Below are 24,553 nucleotides of genomic sequence, written 5' to 3' on the forward strand. Positions count from 1 at the left end.
TTCTCGTTATAGGAGGGAAAAAGAATTTGATTGGTTCCGGAGCGCTTAGTCAGGATATTTCATTTCCACATCATGCGTGACGTATAAGTTGCCACTTGCGTGTACATATATCACACGGAGTCCTGGGCATTACTTGCTTGTATTCTGAAGTCTTGTGGCCCGCATACAAGCTGAAAAATCTGAATGTTCTACACCAGGAATATCTGATTAAATGATAACGATAAAACGTAAGACTTACGTAACTAAATAGAACTTGGTGTCGATACCAAATATGGGCATCTGACTGATACCTCGGTTTATTTCAAGGTATATCTTGGAGTGGTTTTCCGATCAAAAACTAGAAACCATGAATAAAATGGATAGAAAATGACAATTTGGGGGGGTATCAAAACTAGTGGTAGTATCGGTACTCGGTATCAGCAACTACCAAACTGTTGAGTACTTGGACTGGAAAAAAAAAGTGTTATTGAAGAGTAATGCTACAATACGAGCTATGGTTATTTATGCTTAACTTTGTTAAAACTAATTTCAAAATCTCTATACATTAGTGTCATGTTGTCATATTTGTTTAGAATGTCTGTAAACAATCAATGAGCAATCAATCAATCAATCAATGAGGAATAGTATTCCTCAAATTAGAAAAAAACCAACAAAACAACAAAAAAAACAAAGAAACATTTGAGAATCCCACAACTGAATTGAACAGCATTTCAAATCCTAAATCGCGAAGTGGTGTAATTCTCCTTACCTCCAGTAGGAGTCACTTGTGCTCTGTGTTGAACTACTCACATGAAAGCAGCGTCTGGATTCTAACAAATACAATTCAAAACGTTTTATTATGTATGAAACTTTTAAAATATTCTACATTTCCTGTCAGTAATAAATCACACATAAGTTAAATGAGATGATTTTTCTTAGCTTTAAAGGTGTGTTGGGGGTATTGCCAGTCTACTTTTTTAAGTTACAGTAGGCAAATGAGTCATTAGCTTAGCATGGCAAAGCGGCTAGCATGACGTCACGCAAAGGCACATGAAGTAAGTGACGCACTCTGTGGTGTGCGTGTGTGGTTTGTTTTGAAGAATAAAAAGTGAACACAGGTTGTAATTAAGAGTTAATGAATGTTTTGGGTCCTACCTTTTCCGCCTTGTTACATGTTTTTCGTGCGCGCACCCCCCGCGAATGCACTTCCTGTGCACCCCCTGTTCCGCCGCAGTCTCCTTGTTTTGCGTAAGGCGATCCCTGTGTTTATCAGGAGTTAGAAGCCCCCCTCAAAAACACACGCACAAACCCGCTTTGATCTGCTTTTCCACTGTGCTGAAATGTGTCCGTGAACCTTAACAATCGTCATTCTGGAGACCCTTTCACGCTGCCTATCAAAGCGCGTGAGATTCTTTTTTCTTGTTTTGGTGAAAAGCACCTTTACGGGATGATGGGGGCCAAATCTACCTGTCAATTTTTAGGCTTAAAATTTAGCATTCAAAGCCCCTTTCACGCTGTATGTTACCCTAGCTCAATTTCTGTGTGAAAGGCAACGACACATAAGCTGCTGAGCAAAGTAAACAGTTTCCAGGCTTTGCTAGTCATTTAGTGGTTTTATGAGAATTTGACATGGTCTTTTAATGTTGATGTACTGTGTGAAAGGCACAAACAGAAAGGGGGCTAAAAAGAATAACGGGGGCTGTGAACTAGATGTAAATTTCTGCACTGGGGATGAGGTAGACCCAGGCGTTGGAAGAAGCCCATAAACAGAAATGTGCTTATGCTTTAGCATCTGCAGCCCCTTTCACACTGACAGTCAAGCTTGGCGTCACTCTGCTTTGTAAAATGCATTAAAATAGATTAGGATCTGGAGACAAAGGTGGCCTCAAAAATTCTTCCTGTCAAATAAAGCCAGATATATATGAGTCTATAATGTTAGCATTTGCAGCCCATTTCACACTGCCGGATGGGATTTTTCAAAATGGGTCTCAATTGACAGCTAGCACTGTAAATATTAAGAATCAATTGAGAAACTCAACGCCATTTCACACTGGTAAAAAATATGTTAGGGTGAGAAAAGCAGAGGCTTTTGTCATGCAAACATGTGGGAAACATTGCCCCCTGGTGGTCGGATGAAAAAGTGCTTGATTTGACATGTGCATGCCGGCTTTTTAACTGTTAATATCGCAGAGGATCAGCTTGATTGATCGTGGCAGCCGATATCGTGATTGCGATTAAAATTCGATGAATTGTGCAGCCCTCGGTTACAGTAAAAAAAAATTGTGCGTAAAATAGCATAAGTAGGACAAATTCCAGCCAAAGGTTTGCAGGCGTTGTCAGTCATGATCATCTCAACATGCATACCCCCTTTCACGCCGTCTGTCAAGCTCAGTACTGCTGTTTGGCGCGAAAGGCACTATCAAAGAATTAGGGACGGCTTTCTGTGTGGGCCTTAAACATTTAGCGTTCACGGCCCCTTTCACACTGATTGTTCCCCTAGCTTTTGTTTGTTCTGCGCGGAAGGTAATCGGGAGTGAAAAATTAGCGCTGTCGCTATTGAACTGAGGCATTCTGGGTTCATGTCTTCCAGGCGCCACGTTTGTTCTGCTTGCACAGCTCGTGACGGTTTTGTGGTCTTCGGTGGCTCCTCTCTCCAACACAAGCAACTCCGGCTTTTCTTACACCCCTTTGTCAATAAGCATGTAACCATGGCAACAAGAGGCCCGCATTTGACTTCCTTTTCACTTGGTTTGAACTGGGGAACTGGAAGTGAAACTACACATTTGGCACTTTTTTTTTGGTTTGTTTTGCTGAACAGAAAGAAGGAAGATTTCCACGGAAAGTTCCGCGCCGCGAATATTTGCCTTCGCTCGGATACGATTGGTGTCGTTCGAGGCCCGGGTTCAAAAAGCCGCGCTCAGACCAGAGCAATCGATCGCCACCAAGGAACCCGACTATCTAGAGTTTGATACAAACGTGACTTTTTTTTTTTGTAAACAAAGGTTTTCTTTATTTTTTTTCTTCGTATGTTTTCATGCTTTTCTTTTGTTTTTATTATATTGTGCACAGTTTTGTTTATTATACTGTATTCTGTAAATCAGAGGTGTCAAACTCGTTTTCAAATACTGTCCATAATAATACAAGCACAATGACACTATTAATCATAAAACATTTCAGGTTTTTCATTGAAAAAAATCAGCTCCTTTTTAGACTGACAAATTCATCTCGTGGGCCGGTTTGAACCGGTTTGAGGGCGAGAAACGGCCCGCAGGCCGTATGTTTGATATGGCTCGTTTAAATGTTTATTTAATGTTTGTTCTCATTTATCGTAAGTTTTTCATTTATCATACGCTTATTTTCATTCTTAAATTTGTTTTTCATTTACTATGCCTCTTTGTTGTCCCATATACAATAAAAACCTTTTAAAAATAAAAAATCATATCTTAAGAGAGATCTTTCAATACAGATTTTTTATGCCAACCAAGACATTAAAAAAAATCGATTAATAATTCCTTTGAAGTATTTAATAATGTCCCACCACAAGAGATTTCGAACATTTAAAACGTGTTTTAAAAAATTGCCCGCATAAGACTTTTTTCAAACATTTCTAAACGCTCGACAAGACAGCTTTTTAAAGAAAACTTCTCGCTGTCCAACCGGCGTTGTCTTATTAAGCGTCGAATGATTTCCCTCGAGAGCTTTGAAAATATTTAATAATGTCCCGCACCAGAACTTTTAATAACGTCCCAGACGGCTCGGAAAACACGGCGTGTAAGTTGGGAACCATGTTGTTTTCGTTCCACTTGGAAGTGAAATGAATATTCCTTGAGTCGGTCGTCTCTCTCTGAGGGACATGATGAAACTTGTGTTTCCTGAGGGCGGCCTAAGCCCCCCCCCCCCCCCCCCCCCCCCCCCGTGTCCCGGCAGCGCCCGCCCCCTTGGGGGTTAGCGTCCCGTCTCAGACGTAAACAGCGCTAGGTGACAAATGGGCTCAGGTATCAGGTGCCGGCGCGGATGATTCATAAGATGGACAAACAATGGACGAGGTGCGCGGGGGGGGGGTCGCAAAAGCCGGGAGCGCGAGTTCCTGCCCGGCTTTAGTTCCAGTCCCGATCATTTCCCGTTAATTCCTCCCGGTTTTGTCATCCATGTGGTGCGGATTAGAAGGGCGGTGGGTGGTGGGAAGTGGGGAGGCGGGGAGGGGCGTGTTTTGGTGGGCTGATTGAAGACAGACGACCACAGGAGGCCTTTTTCTTCTTCTTGTCGAGTGAAGGATGTCCCTGGCAGTGGGGGGTGGGGGCAATCAGGACAGTCCCCCCCCCCCCGTTTGCCCGTGGTCTCTACTTTGTTGCGACGCTCCATTTTTCTGGTGCCCAGACTCCATTTGGTTGCAGGAATTTGTTTTTTGCTGCCCTCTGTCTCTGATCCGCATCAATGCCCCGAGTATCCACTTTGTTGCGATTTTCCGATTTTCTAGTGCCCGTAGTCTCCACTTAGCAGCTGAACAAGACCGTTTTGCTGCCCTTAGTGTCTTCTTTGCTGCGGCATTTCCAGTTTACTGTCCTCAGTCTCCAATCCACTGCAGTTGCCCCAAGTATCCATTCTGCTGTAACCCTCTGATTTTCTGGCGCCCGAAATCTCCACTTAGCTGCTGCAGAAGACTGTCTTGCTGCTCTTAGTCTCCACTTTGCTGGGGCATCTCCTTTTTGCTACCCTCAGTCTCACAGTACAATGTACTGTTGCCCCCAGTCTCCACTTGGATGCAACCCTCTGATTTCCTATTGTGCCCAGAGTCTCCACTTAGGTGCTGCACAACACTGTCTTGCCGTCCTCATTTTTCAATTTGCTGCCCCGAGTCTCCACTTGGCCGTCTTGCCGTCCTCATTTTTCAATTTGCTGCCCCGAGTCTCCACTTGGCTGTAGGAGATGCCCCCAATCTCCATTTTGTGCCAAAATCTCTGGAGAGACTTTGTTGCCCTGAGTCTTTCCTTGGCTGCAGCAGTCTAAATTTTTTCAACGGTCTACGACACAACTTTGAAAACATTTTTATTTTTTCAATGCTCTAATCCCTATTTAGCGCCTATATTCTACTTTTTTTCCGCCCTCAGTCTCCACTTGGCTGCTGCAGTCTGTTTTCTGTATCCTGGATCTCCATTTTGATGCAGCAGTCCCTTTTTTTCCTGGCCTTGATTTCCAGTTTGCTACAGGGCTTGGGTTTCTTGATGCTGTCTTTAGGAGCAGCCGATTTTCTACTGCCCTCAACCTCTACTTTGCTGCAAGAGCCCCCTTTTTTTCTTGCTGCCTTCAATTTCCACTTTGCTGATGCACTCACGTGGATCTTCATATCGCAGGTTATGATGTGGTCAACTTGCAGGGTCTCTGAAGCTTTTGGCTTCCTGATGTCACTGTATTCGAAATGTCCAACACTAATAATAAATATATTGTTCTGTCAATTTTGCTCCGCCAGCGAATCGGAGGTCATCAGATGATCCCGTGAGAACGTTGTGACACAAGCTCGTCTTCGACCCCTCCGCCAACTTCTTTCTAACTGTGTGTGTCGTGCGTGTGGGTTCAGCGGCACTCTGGTATGTGCGCAGTTCTGTCCGGGACCGAAGAATACGGCTCAGTGTGACGGCCGGCGCTGTCCGTGTTCTTGTGAAAGCCCTTCTCAAGTCCAGCCTTGTTCCCCCCGGGCCTGTTTGTTCAGCTGGCCCACCAGCAGGGACACCAGAGACGCCCCCCCCCACCCCCCATTCCAACCGACCCCACCCTCCGTCGCCCTTTCCACCTCGGACACCTCCGCCGCCGAACCGCCCCCGCCTCGGGTCGTCGACCTCCCGACCTCTTCACCCAGGGGTTTTTGGGGGGGTTATTTGCTCCAAGGCCGTCGCTTAAGAAGGCCGTTTTGTTCGGGACTCATTTGGGCCGGGGTCTGGGCCCGGGCCCTTGTCATCAGCGCCATTGATCTGCTCCAAACGAGCAGATTAGGGGGGCCTGCCGTTTGGCCACGGCGAGGGGGGGGGGGGGGGGGGCAACGGGGATGAAGGACGCGGGTCAAGGGGCCACGCCGGGCCCAACACAGTTGGCCATTCACCAGCCGAGGATGAGATGTGAAATTAGTGATCGTCAAATGAAGGTAACATTTTTAATGACAGAAATAGTCCAAGTAACCCCCAACTAGCGGAACGCATTTGTGGATGAAAAAAAGACTATATATATATATATATATATATATATATATATATATATATATATATATATATATATATGAACTTGAAAACATCCACAGAAACGTCTGTAAATACTCAGTGGGCGAGCATCCTCCTCCTTCTCCTTGTTTTGTTCAAACTATGAGTCCATAACTGATAAACAGCCAGATCAGAAGCTAGCATTTAGCTATGTCAACACACACTCAAAACAGACACCATCCAAGCGTCGGACGCGCCCTCTTTGCTCCGTCCAGATTGGATTCGTTGGAGGTGGGCCAATTTTTCGGCTTTGTATCGGAGTATATATTTTTTCCCGGCGTCGCTAGCGTCATTAGAAATGACAAGCGATGACAAGTGGAATGGATGCGCGCGTATCGGCCAAGTCTCCGCACGCCCATTTACACGTGAATCAGATTTACTTTAAAGGGAACTTATGAAAAATGGATTTTTAAATGTTTGCAGTTTGGTGTCTGGAATGAATTTACGACTCATGCCGGATATTATCCAACTCTATGTACGTGCTCGAAACTTTTTTCAGCGTGAGGGAAGTATCTCGAATTCTCGGGGAACTTAGGAAGAGACATTGCGCAAAAGTGTTCTAAAACGTGTTTTTTTTTCCAACTAAATAATTTATTATACATATATATATATATATATATGTGCGTTGAGGACCACTGTTCTAGAAATGCAATGCAAACGTGTGTTATTTTTACGAATGAAAGTTGTAAACATCGCCCCACTATACACATGAATTAAAAGGCGGGATGCTGTTTTGGTTAGCAACAGGGTTGAAATGGGATGAGCGGGTACGCTGTTGATGCTAACCTCCTTAGCAACGTCTCACTGTATGCATCGCCTTCTGGTTTGCGGATCAGGTCTCGAAACAAAGAAACCAAAAGCTGTTGAAACCGGATGGGTCTCAGAAGAGTCGCAACACATGTTGGAGGCGACCGGCCCCCTCGCTTCCCACGTTCGCTATGGATGACATCACCCGAGCGAGCCTCGTAGAAGACATTACCGGTTTTGGCGATCCGATGAGTGACGGCTACGGGATCGGAGAGGACGGGAGAAAAGCGGCTTGGCTGAACTCGCCGTGAACCCCGGACAGATTTATTTTCTCCGGGGCTCGCGCGGCTCACCCCCTCGCAGCTGGGAAGCGGCGCTGGGATGGAGGGAGACTTTTGAAAAAGGAGGACCCGGGGTGGGACAAAAGATGTCAAAAATCTATGATCCCATCCATTCAATATATCTTCAACTGTTTTCGGTGAGAGCAAAACTCCCAGGATCCGGAGCTATATGTTTTTTTTTTTTTTTTAAATTCAAATTTCTCCTTTTGGCTGACACGGAGACTCGGGGCCGTGAAAAACAGGAAGCGCCGCAGCAAAGCGGAGATTGAGGGCGTTATTGTGAATTGTTTTGACAATCGAAAAGTAGACACCAGAATTTGCTGTGTTCCGTGTCTATCAACTATCAAAATACCTCTGCACAACATCAGCGATTCAGCAAGCCCCCCCCCACCCCCACACACACACACACACACACGCACCCTCTCAACAGCGAGTAAATAACTGCAGGCGTGTAGTAGAAGAAAAGAAAGAGTGGGTGAGCAGCGCAAAAGAAAAGATGAGATTGTGGTGACGTTTTCTGGCCGTGTTCTTGGCAGAAGGCCAGATTGGGAGACAATGACAACTCTGTGAGGATCCAGACTTGCATAGATGCTTGCTGGAGCATCCAGGGCGAGGGAAATGGGTGGGGGAGGGGGGAGGGGGAGGGGGAGAGTTCAGCCCCGTCTTTCCCCCAGAAAGCAGAATGGCAGGGGACATCAGTCACATGCTATAGAAATTATTGATCTGACAGACTCCATAAAGAGAGGTACAGGCTCCTTACAGTCCTGCCCCCCCCCCCCCCCCCCCCCCCCCCCCCCCCCACACACACACACACAGTTCCCATCATTCAGGCCGTAAATGATTCCACCAGAGAGCCTCAAGAATCCCACTAGCACCTGCTCCAAGAAAAGAGAGTGACAATATTGGGGAAAACAAGAGAGCAACAATGCTGCAACAAAGTGGAGATTGTGGGCAACAAACAAACCAAAATCTAAATTGACCAAAAAAAATCACTGACATAACAGTGAGAACAACATTAATGTGCGCCTAAGCATTTTCATTTTATTAAAGCTGAGTTGACAAGCAACATAGAATATATGGTGCTGCGACAAAGTGGAGACTGTGGATCCAAAACTGGAGGTAATTTAAGCAGGGGAGAACAAGATTCACTTCCCAAAGGCGAAGAACAGATAATAACAGTCTCAATCTACTTCAAAGTACAGTATATCAATTTGATCAAAAATGAGAAAACCAAGGAAAACGAAGCACTGCAACAACGTAGAGACTATGGGCAACGAAAAATTGAGGTAACTTAAACTGGACTTTTACGAACAAAAGTGAGAAAAACGTTCTAATTAATGTATTTCTAAGTATTTTAATTTGATCCAAAATGAGACTAAGGGCAACAAGGACAAAGAGGCGCTGCTACAAAGTGGAGACAATGAGCAACCAAATATTGAGACAAATGAAACAAGATTTATTTACAAAAGGTAGGAACAACAGTCTCATAAATGTACCTCTAAGTATGTTAATTTCATCCAAGATGAGACTGAGGGCAATGATTAAAAAAGAGCGCCGCAACAAAGTAGAGACTGCGAGCAACCAAATATTGAGACAAATGAAACAAGATTTATTTACAAAAGGTAGGAACAACAGTCTCATAAATGTACCTCTAAGTGTGTTAATTTCATCCAAGATGAGACTGAGGGCAATGAGGACAAAAGAGCGCCGCAACAAAGTAGAGACTGTGGGCAACAAAAACTCGAGGTAAATTAAACAAGGAAAAACAAAATTTACCTCAAAAAGTGAGAAGTCTCGTTAGTCTACCTCCAAGAATATTGATTTTATCCAAGTTGAGACTGAGGGCAACAAGGAAAGGGAGCAAAGTATTGGAGCAAGGAAGATTGAGATTCATTTCGAACCAACAAGAAAGATGGTCTCATTGATGTACTAATTTTATCACGTATTAGACTAAAGGAAACACGAAAAAGGTCGGCGGAAACTCAATTACAAAACGTGTTTTTTTTAATATGTAAAACGCGGTTGGCGATTCTAACAGAAATTTGCGGGAAATGAATGTAAAATTTCATATGGCCCGGCCCTTGGAGTGAGCGCATCGTTGCGGTAAACAGACGGTTAGCAAAGGACGGCGGTGTCGCAAGAGAAAGGGAAGTGAAAGCCGGGGCCCGAGCCGTTCGTCTGTTTGTCCGCCTGCTTTCCAATCACGCAATCCAGGAGGTCCTTAAATCAGACGCGCTTATTTCCGGCGAGCGGCGGCAGGTCCCAGGTTTGCGGCTAGCGGCGCTAGAAGCTAACCCCCCACCCCCCCGCATTGTCAGGCCTCTTCGGTGACAAGCAAAAGCCCCGAAAGATCCCCTGCGGTGGGGAACCGACGGTTGGTTTGATGAATACCAGTGAACCGCCCCCCCAGACCACAAAACCTCAATGTCACAATGGAAATGTTTTTTGTTTTTTTTTTTTGCATGAAATGGGTCCGTGGCAAAAAAAAAAAAAGATACAGTACTGTAGAACCGCGTACAATAGTGGCGATAAACATCTAGTGTAAACATTTTTTGAAAGGGTCAACCCAAATTTGACAATGTTCATTTTGAACTCATTCATTCAGAATTTTTTGTCCTTTTTTTTTAGTCCAGACAAATCCCATGTATTTATATTTATTTTCAAAATGTTCAAGATGAAGCTAAAGGCAATTACTTTAGGTACTAAGAAATTAAGTCGTCATTTACAGACAATGAATCACAGGCACTTTTTTTTTTCAAGTATTTGGCTAAAAGCGGATATAAAAATGGCTGGTACTAAATCAAGTACTAAAGAAATCAATTACTTTACTAAGTACTAAAGCAGTTAACTACCTCCAATACTTTTAGTACAAATTCCCCAAAGTTATGGATTACTTAAAGCACTAAATTAATCCATGACTTTACAAATTGAAGTGCTTAAGTAATAAATGTTTTTAGTACCTTTACCTAAATTGATGGATTACTTCAGTACTCGAGTACTAGCCTTAAGGCCCTCCTTTGGCCAGACACTTGAAAAAAAATTAAAAACATATTTAAATAAGGACCCAGGTTGGAATTATAGGCGACAAAATACGTAAAATGATGTCTTTGGGATTGAATGAGGTCATTTATTTGTGATGGGCAAGTTTGGTACTCGCGATTTTGAAATTTCAAGACTATGTTTGCCATGTTGGAATACAGTGGCTAGAACTAGCTTTAAAACTAACTTGGTTTTTGGCGGGAAATTTTGCGCATCAAAAGCACCAGTGGTATCGGTTCTTTGTAATGGTATCGGCGACTACTCGGGGGGGTAGAACAAAAGTAAACAGTCACCTGTAATCAGAATCGGGTGTCGGGTTTGATGATGGTCCTTGACTGGAGTTTTTTCCGCCTCGCGAGGGGCTTATCTTTGGGGGGTGAGGGAGAGAGGAGAACGAAGAAGACGGCCACTTTCATGGCTGACTTGGGGGCCATTAGCCCCCCCCCCGACTTCCCGTGCTCTTGGGGCTTGTTCTTTCTCCTCGGCGTATTAATCTGCAATGACAGCTTCGCTGTTTACCAAATCCAGGCAGGATTTGCGGCGGGGCCGCCCGGCGCCACTCGACTCCATTAACCCTGTGACCTTGGAGGACACGGCGCCCTGCCGGGGGTCCACGGGCGTAAGCCGAGCAATCGGTAGGACACCTGTGCGATGTTACTGATCCCCAATCACGACTGACCCGATTTCAAACGGCGAGGAGGTACGGATACGGCCACCTGAACGAGCGCCATCTTGTGTGTTCATAAAACTTAAGTTAAGTCGGCGGCCAATATTTGCTGAATCTACCTTTAACAAGGTGAAACAGATGATGCTTGTAAAATGATAAAACAATCGTTAAAACACACACACACAATTGTAAAAAGACGCCCGGTTGACTCCGGACCGTTTCGCCGTTGGACATGTGACTAAGCGCTAAAATGTTGCATCACAAACGCTTCTCGGGGACGTTATCTAATCATCAAAATTGATTCAATGGGACGTTGTGTGACCTGCTGATAAAGATGTGTGTCATTCATCCCTTCTTACATCATCCTGAAAAAAGGAAAGACCTCCACCAAGGCCTAAAGCTAGAAGGTGTGTCTATGTTTATATACAGACACACACACACACACATTATATATATATATATATATATATATATATATATATATATATATATATATATATATATATATATATATATATGTATGTATATACATATATATAAGAATCAAGTCAAAATATTCAATCTGCAGAGCAACTTGTCCCCCTTTTTTGTTCTGTATGAACAGCACAAGAGGAACTAAAACAACAAAACAAAAACTTGGCAAAACACTTCTGTGTCTTAAGTTGTCAAGATAATGGCTTAAACGCAGGTCACATAATTGTGCAAGGCGTGCAACGAGTTTCTTCCCCGTCATTGTAATTACAAAGACACAACGCTCCCTCTAACAGACGTCAGCTGATTTGGCCGCGCGCTCGCACACTCGCACAATGCACGCAGACACACACACGCACACACACACACACACCGGAGCGTTGATGAGGAGTGACGAAGCGTCACGTCCTCCCGGCGGCGGGCTGAAGACGCCCTCCCCCTCCTGCTTTCAACCCTGACCTCCATGACATTAGACTGTCATCGCTGTCACTTCTGCAAGGTAAACACTATGCCTCCCCCCCTCCCCCCCCCAAACACACACACAAAAGGAAAACTGAACACCAAGAGCCTTTGTGTCATGTGGACTCACTTTAAAAAGTTTTTGAGTCACTTTAAACATGTTTACAAAAGAGTGGCGCTGACAATGTGGAGGAAACAGTTTGGAGTACGCGAAAATACGCTCAGACATCTTTGTGAATATTTTCAAAAATGTGTGTACACTTGAATGCCAAAACCACAAAAAAAGAGTTCCCATGATGGGGTATTGAGTAGAAAAAAGTAAAAAAAAAAACTTACTTACTTACTACATTTTCAAATGTTTTGGTAATGTAGGCCAAATGCTAAGGAAATTCTTTGTGATAATGTTTTTATACCCTGTGGTATTAGGGGAAAAATGCTATGTTTTTAGCATTAGCTTACATGCAGAAACACTTGCAAATACATTCAAAAGTACTTGTAGGTCAAATTCTATTTTTTTTTTGCCACACTTGAGTTATGTAACTTTATCTCCAATAAGATCTCGGGATCTCGCCGTTAGCATAACCCGACGGGAAACGTTTTTAGCTTTGGAAAGCTACAAACGCAATTTACGAAACCTTCGACTCTCCTCGGAGAAACTCCGGACGCCCCCTCTTTGAATACTTTGTCTCCGTTTTGTCTCCGTTTTGTCTCCGTTTTGTCCTTTATCCCGCTTCTTAGTCAGCGGTCACACGCTTGGCTTCTCACCCGCTCGGGCCACCTGGGGCCACCGCCAACAGACGCGCTTCCACTTTTCTGCTGAACCTTCAGGAAAAAGCGGGCACATAAGAGAAATATTTACCCAGAAGCGCCCCCGCCGGCTTCTATAGTTAGCGGCTAGCCGCAAGCGCAAAAGTGCTGCGCCGGACGAGATAAGTTGAAAGGACTCCTCAAGGAAAAAATACTGAAGCCGCTACATTAGCGATTAGCGGTCGTTTGTAAGCGATGAGTCGTCGTCTGAAGACAAACGTTAGCGGTTTGCTAAGTTGCCCTACTCATAGTTTTTTACAGTTAAAATCTTGAAATTTTGCTATGCTATATATTTTCCAATTTTGAAGCAAATAATATGGGGGCAAGGCGCGAAAAACGCGTGTTTTCACTTTTACAAAATGGATCCAGAAAACAAAACAATATACTTTAAGGTGGCAATTTGATTACAAAATTTAATGTTAATATTTCATTGAATCATAATTATGTTTTTTTAAGCTTATGATTCGTCTAGTCACCATCCAAACAGCAACCAAGAGGTATTTTTCCCCCCATTTTTCAGATAGTTCTTTCCTCTAATCATTTTTCTTAATTTCTCATTGTGTATCAATAAAGTTTGACTCTCATTGTTTTTGTTGACATTTCCCTTTAGCGCAGCTCCATCTAGTGGCTGCATAACACAACCCCAAATGTAGCTTCTATTCTATGCGCTTTATAATGCTGTAATGCTTCGAATGAACCTTATAGTGCGGAAATTACGGTATTAGGTCAATCTTTATAAATAAGGTATCGTTGGAAAGGGAATCCAACAAGGACTCAAGAGTATGTGCAGTATGTGTTTGGAAGAACTAAACATATTTTAGTAAGTGGACATTTTATCCTCAATATACATTTTACTATCCTTTTTTGGGACCACTTTTTGTATTTTTTGCTTTCCCAGAACTGTCTGATTTGAAGAAGGTGAAAAGTGAGGGCACAGCATCTTTGAGTAGAATGGGGAAATATTTCAGGAAATATTTGAGGAAACGCGCGGGTATTTCAGGACAACTTATTTGGCTTGGTTAGCGTCGCTTGGGAGCACTTGATTTCTTCACCTCCTAACCTCGTTTCGTCATTAAAGACACTGGACATCGGCCACAAATTAAACATTTCAACTTTATGGCTTTTTCCAGCAATTAAACAAAGATGGGGGGAGGGCGGGGGGGGTGGGGGGGCAAGCCGAGGCCCGCTGCCAGCCGCGGCCTCCTCCTCCTCCTCCGCCTCACCCAGGAGAACATCCAGCTGGAAGCCATTGAGGGTGGGCTTAAACGGGGGGCGGGGCTTCTAAATGGCAACAAATCAAAACCAGAGAAGGCCAAGATCAAGCGTGTGTCACGTTTGCGTGTGTTTTTTTTTTTTTAAATCATGAATCATCAACTACGTTTCCCGAAAGAGACCTAAAGAAGCGGGGGAGGAAAGGGGGGAGTTGCGGAGGGAGGAGTGGTTTTTCAACCTGTAATGCATTTGTGAAGTCATTCATGAAAAAAACAAAAAGAAAAATCTGACTTCCACTCAAAACATAAAAAGTGGTAACGTTTATAATACTTTTTCAATAAATTCTTTGGACATTTTGAGGAGATGAGCCATTCAGGGCGGTGGTGAATCACATCTTCGGCACTAAACACTTGACTGCCGCCGGTTATTTGGCGCAAAGGAGAAATAAAGAGGCAAGATGGGCGTGTGCCGCAAAACAAAAGCATGACACGGCAAGGTCATTAACGCGCGAACAAAAAGCACCACGTCACATTTCAAAACAAACAAACAAAAAAAGCACTTCGATGTGCGTCTTCAAATGAAGAACAATTCAAGTTTTAACATTAAAAAAAGATTATTAAAACATGCGAGCCACCCTCGTGTTTCTTGAGTGAGCTAATGAAATTGCTTAGCTTAGCTTAGCTTAGCAAGTGGAAGCAGCTGCCTGCTGGCTCAATCGGCTAACTTGTGAACATTCAAAGGAAAAAAAAAGTATGGAAGGGGAAGAAAAATCGTTAGAAACACTGCAAAAAATATTGATTTTTTTATGAGCCTAAAAAATGGTCATATTTCAGTGGGTAAAAACAAGTATTTTTGAGAGGAGTTGTATTTTTCTTTGAGTGTACCATTCAAAATAGTTGCTTAAAGGGATAGTGTGTGAGATTTAGATAGTTTTTCATGACGGCCAGCAGGAGGTGCTGCAGGTGCTGCATTTAACATTGTCCGTAAACATAACAAACATGGCCGCCCATGGAGAAGCGCCACCCCCCATGTAATATCATTTCATGATAACTACACCTACGATTATGTTCAAAACATACTGGTGGTCATCAAAAACACATTTATTTGCAAGTTTTCGAAAATTATAATCATTTCATTTATTCCTTTTCCATGAAAAAAATCTTACACACTGTACCTTTAAAATGACAACTACTTTTCAGTCATCAAAAACACATTTATTTGCAATTTTTTGAAATTTGTAATCATTTCATTTATTCCTTTTCCATGAAAAAAATCTTACACACTGTACCTTTAAATTTACAACTATTTTTTGGTCATCAAAAACACATTTATTTGCAATTTTTTGAAATTTGTAATCATTTCATTTATTGCTTTTCCATGAAAAAAATCTTACACACTGTACCTTTAAATTTACAACTATTTTTCGGTCATCAAAAACACATTTGCAAGTTTTTGAAATGTATAATAATTTCATTTATTCCTTTTTCATGAAAAACTGTCAAAATCTTACACGCTGTCCCTTTAAAATTGCAACTATTTTTCAGTCAACTTTGTTTCTTTTTTTTAATGACGAGGTAAACGAGAGAATTTACCGTGGTCATTCACAAAACACATACGGGAAATGTAGTGAGCGGTCAACCAAAAACCAAAGAAGGAACCGTCCCATTACGGTGGCTCGACATTTGACCGGCGAACCCCCAAACTCCAAAGCGGCGTTCCAGCCACGGCAAATCCCAATCCGCGGTAACAATAGTAGCCCGGAATAACCCGGCGGCGTCCCCGGCAGCGCGTTTGCCGTCAAATCGTTGTGCCGACTCGTTACTGAGGCCCCATTGTGCGGCATTATTGCCGCTAGTTGGACACAGCGGCGTTGGCGGCAAGGGGGCATTGTATAACGCCGACTAACCCCAAAGGACGAGCGCTAGCAAAATAACGCAGCCTACAAGTGGGGATCATTTCCTGTATGGCGGCGCTTAGAGGCTATTTCTGCTGTTTGTTTTCCAGGGGGGTGGGGGGGGCGGCAGGACGAGAGATTTGCGAACACATAATCCCCCCAGAAAAAAAAAAAAGTGATTTATTTATGAATTCCAGCGCACAAGCCGGCCTCCAGAGAAGCGAGCGGCCGGCCGGCCGACCGGCCTGCCAAAAGTCATTGGCTGATGTTTACACGACTGGATGGGCCAATTCCCATGGCGCGGTGGGCCCGCTGCGCTATCTTATTTATACAAGGCCCCGATATGGGAGAACAGAGGGGATTTATTTTGGGCTATTCCCCCGTGGAAGGATTCCATTTCTCTAAAGCGCTGTGTTTTCCTCCATACGTGCGCCGCTTCAGGTTCCAGCCTACCCGAGATGAAAACGGGAAGAAAAAGTGAAAAAAAAAACGTGAAAAAGTGGGATTTGTCAGAAAGCGAAAAGTTCAGTGTCTAATTACCGTCTTTTCCGCGCTATAAGGCGCACCGGGTGATAAGGCGCACCCGCAATTAATGGCGTATTTCGCAACTTTTTCCATATACAAGGCGCATCCTCAATCAATGACATATTTTTAAACTTTTTCAATCGCAATATAGTAATCCTCAAAGTAATAACAATAATAACTCAAATAATAACTCTAAACTCTCAATAGCATAATGCACAGGTGTCAAACTCAAGGCCCGGGGGCCAAATCCGGCCCGCCACATCATTTTATGTGGCCCGCGAAAGTAAGTTTCCATGACCCTTGCTAAACTCAGTTCCAAAACTCGTGTATCATGAAAAATAACGTTGAGATTAACATTGAGACAACTAAGCCATCAATTTGTTGTGTACGGCAATAATACTATGAGATCATTTCAAATCGACTTGGTTTCCTCAACATATCAGCCCAATGAAGTAAGTTCTCGCTACGAAATGGCCCGTGACAAAAATGAGTTTGACAGCCACCCCTGGCATAATAAGTCAATGTCAATATGAGCAACCTTGTTCAATTGTAAACACACAAAAGAAAGCTTACTTTATCACTTCATTCCCCATCTATGAATCTCAATATTGATCCATATATAAGGCGCACCAGATTATAAGGCGCACCATCGGCTTTTTCAAAAAAATTAAGGTTTTTAGGTGCGCCTTATAGTGAGGAAAATACAGTACTCTTCGTTTTTTGTTTAATTTAGAATGAATATTTCATGAAGTCCGTTTTTTTCATTGACAAACAAAATATTTGATTGATGATATGATTTGATTGTGACGATCCGTCCGCAAGTCTTTGATGTAGCCCAGCATGTTCTTTCCCGCGGGCGGGGCTCCGTCTTGAATTGGCGTGCCAAAATTTGATTTTGAGTTTCAATATCGGCGTCATGCGGTAAACAAGCTGGACGGATGAGTCACGCTCCGATGAGGCGCTTGGCTCTCGCGCAACGACTTGCGATGTTACAACAACATCTGCCTTTTACAAGAGGGAGAAAAAAAAAAAAAAAAAAAGAAAACACTTTGCGTCACCTAGTTCGATTAAACCGGTTATTTTCTCACATCCGTCAAGACATGAGTGTCTAGGGGAATACGCAAAGCGCCCCCCCCCCCCCCTCCCACCTCCTCCCCCCCTCCTCCCCCCTCATGGCGTCGACGCCCAGCTCCAGATGTTTTGACGTCGTACCGGGCAGGTGTCCATGTTCCAATTTGGCGACGGAAAGACATTCGAGTGAAGAACATGAATCTTTTTTTTTTTTTTTTTAAAGCAAGCCCTCCCCTTCCTGTTCCTGTGAAGTGGTCTACAAAGGGGGGGGGGGGGGGGGGGGGGGGGGGGGGGGGGGGGGGGGGGGGGTCATATTCAATCTTTTCTTTTGAGGAAAGCGTCCCATCATTAAACGGTCTTCTTCCCAAGTCTTTCACATTTCTGACATTTCCATCGTACTGTATTCATTAAAGAAAAGGTAGCCTTATTCATAATATTTATCATATTGGATCTTTTCTTTTGAGGAAAATCTGTCTTCTTCCCAAGTAAGGTTATGACTGTATTCTTGTGGTGTAATCTTTTTTTTTCTCTGCCTTCACATTTCTGACATTTTCTTTGTGTGGTTTTAATAAAAGAAAAGGTAGCATTATTGGTAATATTTAGCATATTTGATCTTTTCTTTTGAGGAAAGTGCCCCACCAATCATGTGTTTTCTTCTTAGGTAAGGTTACGACTATATTCTTGTAGTGTAATATTTTTTCCTATTTCTCATATCTGACATTTCCCTCGTACTACATTCAATAAAATAAAAGGTAGCATTTTTAATAATATTTGATCTTTTCTTTTTAGGAAAGCACCCCTATACTAATGTCATCTTCCCAGATAAGATTATGACTGTATTCTTGTCGTGTAATATTTTTGTCCTTTTTTTTTCACATTTCTGACATTTCCTTGTTTTGTATTTGATAAAAAAAGGTAGCATTAATAATCATTTTTGGCATATTTAATCTTTTCTTTTTAGGAAAGCGCAACAGCATGAATCTGTTGTTGTCCTAAGTAAGGTTTTGACTGTATTCTTGTAATGTAATAATATTTAAATTTGGTGGATTACTGTTCAAAAAGTAAACGCTTTACTCGCATGGACTGTTCGTTTCCTAAAAGGAAAACAAAGTGCCGGTATTTCACTTTCTCGTAAAGAAAAGATTTAAAATTGTTATACAGTACATTATTGGTCAAAATATTGCTGCGAGTTGTTACCAGAAATAAGATGCAACTTTCACAAATAGAAACGTATTTATTTTGTATGTTTCCAAAAACAGAAGATCGTTTTCTTTTACGGCCTCATAAAAAGACAAACTATCCCGGCCATTCCCAAATCAGATGTCTACTTGCTATTTAAGACAAACTAATGATGTTGTTCTTCCCTAGAACTTTTGTTTATTTATCAAACTTCGATTTTTGAAGGCCTCGGTGCGATTGCGCAAGCTTCTAAAATGTGTATTTGTTGCCTAAGCAGACTCAAAAGTCATTCAAAATGAAACAAAACAACCAAGGCGGAATTTTCTTCAAGCGGAGAGGAAATTCATTCTGTGCTGGGTAGGAATCGGTTCAAAGTTTTTCGCCTCTGCATGTTCCATACAGTCTGCAGCGCATACAGTACGCGCGGAAAAAAAAAAAAAGAAATAAACGCCTGCCGGTGGCGCTGCTTGGTGGCGCGCCTCCACCGACACGAGGAACGTAAACAAAAAGTTCTCTTTGAAGTCAAAACAAGTCGGAAAAGTGAAAATAGCCCCCGATGTCTCGGGGAAAGTCAAAGCGAACTTCCTCTTTTCACGTCGACAGGAAATGAGCTCACGTCCTCCTTAGTGGCGAGCTACGCGCAAGAATGTACACGCAAAGCCAGGCCGAGCCTTCCAAGCGAGCGTATCACGTCTTCTGCTGATATTACAGCGACGCGCTTGTCAGAATTGTGCTGAGGAAAGCATGAAAAGCATATCAGAAATATTTGTGCTTACTTAGGTAGCTAACTAGCTGAGTTGTGTTGGCTCTTTTTAAATCAAAGCGGTAATGCAATTTTACTTACTTAGTGTTTTTATGCTTTTCTAAATCAAATTCAGTGAGTGAGTGAGTGAGTGAGTGAGTGAGTGAGTGAGTTGTGTTTCTAAATTCAATCACTAAAGCAATTTTTGCTAGTTTGTTAGTTGTGGTGCATTTATTTACCAAATCAAATTAGTAAAGTGAATTAATGAATGAATTAGTAAAGTGAGTGAGTGAGTTAGTTAGTTAGTTAGTTAGTTAGTTAATTAGTTAGTTAGTTAGTTGTGGTGTATTTATTTTCTAAATCAGTTGGTCAGTTAGTTAAATAAAATCAGTTCAATTAGTGAATTTCAGTGAGTGAGTGAGAGTTAGTTTTATTATTTTCTAAATCCAATCAGTAAAGCTAGTTAGTTAGTTAGTTAGTTAGTTAGTTAGTTAGTTAGTTGTGGTGTATTTATTTACCAAGTCAAATTAGTAAAGTGATTTCATTTATTTAGTTAGTTAGTTAGTTAGTTAGTTAGTTAGTTAGTTAGTTAGTTAGTTAGTTGTGGTGTATTTATTTACCAAGTCAAATTAGTAAAGTGATTTTAGTTAGTTAGTTAGTTAGTTAGTTAGTTAGTTAGTTAGTTAGTTAGTTAGTTAGTTAGTTAGTTAGTTAGTTAGTTCGTTTTTTTATTCTTTTATAGTTTTTTTAGTGCATTTCAGTGAGTGAGTGAGTTGTGTTTTAAATCCAACTACCGGTAGTAAAGCATTTTTTGCTGGTTATTGAGTTTGTTAGTTATGTGGTATTTTGATTTTCTAAATCAGTTAGTTGGTCAGTTAGCTGTGTTTTTATTCTTTTGATAATCTATAAACCATTTACTTTTAAGAGCAATATGAGATGAGTTTGCAAGTAGGTTTAATCCTGCCCGCAAGTATTCGGAGGTTTATTTACAGTTAAAAGTACTAATATCTGCAGTTTTAAACAAGTACGGCCGGCATCCATCAATTTATTAAAACACGGTTACACCTCTGCTGACATGTTTTTATCAGCAACTCTGAGCGAGCCAAATTTTAGACATTTTGAATAGCGTTTTATATGAATGAGTAATTCCGACAAATGCGAACAAACATCCGGCTTAGCTTTACGAGTGACTCAATAAAGACTAACTAAAAAGTGGTCTTTGCAATCTGCCCTCGGCCCCTTGAGAGTTGAGCAATATGGATTGTAAACCGACACCGAAACTAGCTTAACTCGCAGGGCTGAGCTCACGGGGTCCCGCGAAAGCCGGCCAACCGGGGACAAGTGCCTCTGCGATTTACCGAGAAAGCGCTTTCTACAAAGCCAAAAAACATCTTCCCCTGCGATAAAGCGCCTTGCGCCATATTGGCAAGAGGTCATCTTGCCCCTAAAGTTCCCACCGCGGACAAAGACGGTTTACAAACAAACAAGCGTCCGCCGTTTGAACCCGCTGTACTTTGGACTCGGCCGGTAGTCAAAAAGGTGACAGGCCACTTGCGGACCGGCCCCGTAAACAAGAGGCCAACAGTCACACTTATTTAAGCTTTCTTGGAAAAAGCTAGGCCGCCGCATACTGGCTAATAAATTGCCGGGAAGATGAAACAGGCGCTCCCAAATTCATGTTCACGCTCCGGTCACTCTCCACAAAGTGCTATCGTCAATTTCTGCTCAAGTAAATACAATGAAAAGTATTTTGCCCGTTTCAAAGAAAACCAAGATAAAAGAAAAAAAACATTTGCCCGCCTAATTTTCTTCCAAATCCTTTTTACCACTTTAGCGCAACAGGAATTTGACCGTCTCCTGTCGACCAATCGTGGGACGGCGGTGTGTCATATTTCATATAAGGAAAAAACAAGCTTAAACGGTGTCGTATCAGACGTCCCGTAGACGGTTAAATATTGACTTTTGTTGCTCCCTATTCAAGGGTCACGCTAAAACACTTGCTCCTACTTCAAATTCTAAGTTTGAACATTAAGATCCGAGATTTCTCCCGAAGCCACGGCGACCGTGATTTATCGGAAGAAAGGCGCGCGCCGGCGCTGCAAAGTTCATTAGCCGGCGACGCAGATTTTATGAAGGCCTTTCGGCCGCGGGGAGGTTAGGAGGGCGCGGGGCGGGGCGGGGGGGTCGACGTGAACGCCGCGACTCCGACTCGCGCGAGGTCAAGTCCTCAGCGCGCCGTGAATCATGCAAAAATCAACAAGCGCGGCCCACTCCCACCGGAGTCTTTTTCCATGATCCCAGCGCGAGTGACACGGAGCGGCTTGGAAAATAGGTCATAAAACACACGGGCCGGCTATATATAAACCTCCCTGCCAAGTAACAATGTTTTGAAGACGGCGTCGGGTACGAGAGGTGAGGTCCCGCGTCCCGACGTTACCTCGCGAGAGTCCGCAGCTCGGCCCGTGCCTACGGGCAGACTAAACATAAACACGTCGGCGGCTTACGTTCGGAGTGTGAAAGCTCCGCACGTTCCTAAACATTAACACGCCGGCAGATGTCTGGTGCCGGGCATGTTGGATTGCCAATATGGCTTTTGCCGTGGCAACTCCTAAAAGTCGAGGGCGGCGTTTTACGGTTTGTTGCGAAACTTGCGGTTCGCCCCGACACAATGGAACGATTTGCCGGTCGTTTTTGACGGGCTTGGGCGGCGCGGTGGAAGAGCGGTTAGCGCGTCTGGCTCGCGGTTCCGAGTTGAGGTTTGAAACTCAGCTCCGGCCTGCTTGTGTGGAGTTTCTCCATACGTGCTTGAATTTTCTCTGGCTACGCCGGCTTTGGTCCACGTTCCAAAAAACATGCATGTTAGCTGAGCCATATTGAAGGCTCTAAATCACAGGTGTGAAAATCCGGTCCTCGAGGGCCGGTATCCTGAATGTTTTTCGACCTTCTCGCGTAAACGCACCCGATTCGAATGATTAGGATCATTTTCAAGCTTCTGCAGAGCCTGATAATAAGCCAATCGTGTGATGGGGAGGGAAAAATGGAAAACATGCAGGATACCGGCCTTCGTGGACTGAAGTTTGACGCCTACGCTCTAAATCACAGGTGTCAAACTCAAGGCCCGGGGGCGAGATCCCGCCCGCCACATCATTTCACGCGGCCCGCGAAACGCCCATTCCGATTCAAGTGTCCGGTCGAAATACCACATTTGAAATTGTTTGGGGGGGAAAAGGCCCTCGATAAGAATGAGTTTGACACCCCTGCTCTAAATTGTCCGCATATATTTGCAGGGTATGGGGGCTTAACCATGCCGCAAATGATCTCTAATTGACACATATCTAAAAAGGTTTGTTTGCGCCTATAAAAGCGCTGTCAAACATATGGATCCCGGGCTGGAGCAGGCCCACAAGGACGTTCAATCCGGCCTGATAGATTATTTGGTCGTAGCGTTAAAAAAAACGAAAAACAAATAGGACCTAGCAAATACATGGCAATAATGCACTTTTTCCCATCAAACAAGGCTAGGGCCCAAGTAAAAGAACTTTCTAGCATAAATTCCCTTGGTCTAAGATGCCACAAGATGGCGCCAAAGCAAAATCAAATTTAGATATGGCTGATTTCGAAGTCAGTGGGTATCAAATGGGAGTACGAAAAAGCATGAGGGCGTTAGCAGGTATAAACAAATCTGATTTGTGGCTTTTAAATGAAACAGGGACACTTCATTTTTATTTTCAAATTAAGAGCAAATTATAAGGAACATGACGCAAATTGAGTGCCTTTATTTTGTCAAGTTTCATAGGGATGCGCAACTGTGACACAAAGATTGTTTTAGGTGGAAAATATTTCACAGTACATGATCGAAAAAAGGTTGAGAACCGCTTATCTAAGCTAAAAAATAATAAAATAAGAGGAGGCTATCTTCCTTACGGATGTTTACATTTTAAATGTCCAAAAAGTCATTGCTGTGCAAAAAACGAGCAAAACAAAACAAGTAAATGGCCTCTTTTAGTATGACAAAGTAACAAGTCAGCATATTTTGACAGACTTGAGTTTCAAGCGTTCAGACGGAAACAATAACAGTATCGTTTTCAAATGTTTTCACGCTCCAAAATGCCCTCGCTGTGAAAACTAACGGCCCCAACAAAACACACAAACGGTCCCTTCAGTGTTCCAAAAAAAATATCCCAGCGTACCTTCACGGACGCTTCCGGCTTTTAGGTGATAAGAGTCTTGTTTGCTATATCCGCAACTTCGAGTCTGTTTTCAAAAGATTTCAGGCTCCAAAATGAAGCTCTAAAATCCGTAAATGTCCACTTTGAAAAGAGTCTTTTCAGACTTACAGATTCAGGGTTCAAATCAGTATCTCATTCAAATTGTGAAAAATTATTGGCCTGAATTATTGGCCTGAATTAGACACAAAATAAGTGTATTATGCTGATTAAAAAAAAAGACTTAATTATGCTAATTATGCACAAAGATTTAGCTCAAAGATTAGAAGCTAGGAGCAGCGTTAGCAGCTAGCAGCAGCGTTAGTAGCTAGCAGCACGGCTCAACTAACACAATTGCTGTCCATACCGATCACATTTTTGACGGAGCAGTTTTACTCACGTGTGCTTTGTTAGCCGGCAAACACGGCTACCGTGCTTTTTGTCCAAAATCTCGCTCGTAATCGTTCCTTAATGAAGTCAAATACAAAATTTTTTGTATTTTCTAAATTTCAATAAAAATGTCAGTGGGATAGCAAAATTTTTTGATGGATGCAAAGATCCACTTTCAAAAAGTCCAATTTCGTTCAAATGTTTTCTGGCTCCGGATGTCCACTTAAGCGGCATTCCGTTCCATCTTTACATCAATCTGAGGAGCGTCGGAGGGAAGAGACAGGAAGCTACACCCTCCACCAACATCCTCCTCATAACCTGCCTGCCATCTTTCCGATGATCACGCAAACAATTTCACGCTTTCCCCCTTGTCTTACGGAGGCGAAAATCTCAGATGATATTCGCATCTCCATTTTTGTCTCATCCGCCGCCAGAACCCTGCGCCTTCTTCCTGGATTTGAAAAGCCCAGCATTCCCACTACTCCCCCTCCCCTCCCAATCCTTCAGTCACAACCCCCCCCTCCCCAACCCCCCTTCATATTCCAGGCTCTCTCGCTGACAGCTGGCTCTGATTATG

This window comes from Hippichthys cyanospilos, chromosome 14 (assembly GCF_059441005.1).
Source record: "Hippichthys cyanospilos isolate Australia breed blue-spotted pipefish chromosome 14, RoL_Hcya_1.0, whole genome shotgun sequence".
Classification (NCBI taxonomy): Eukaryota; Metazoa; Chordata; class Actinopteri; order Syngnathiformes; family Syngnathidae; genus Hippichthys; species Hippichthys cyanospilos.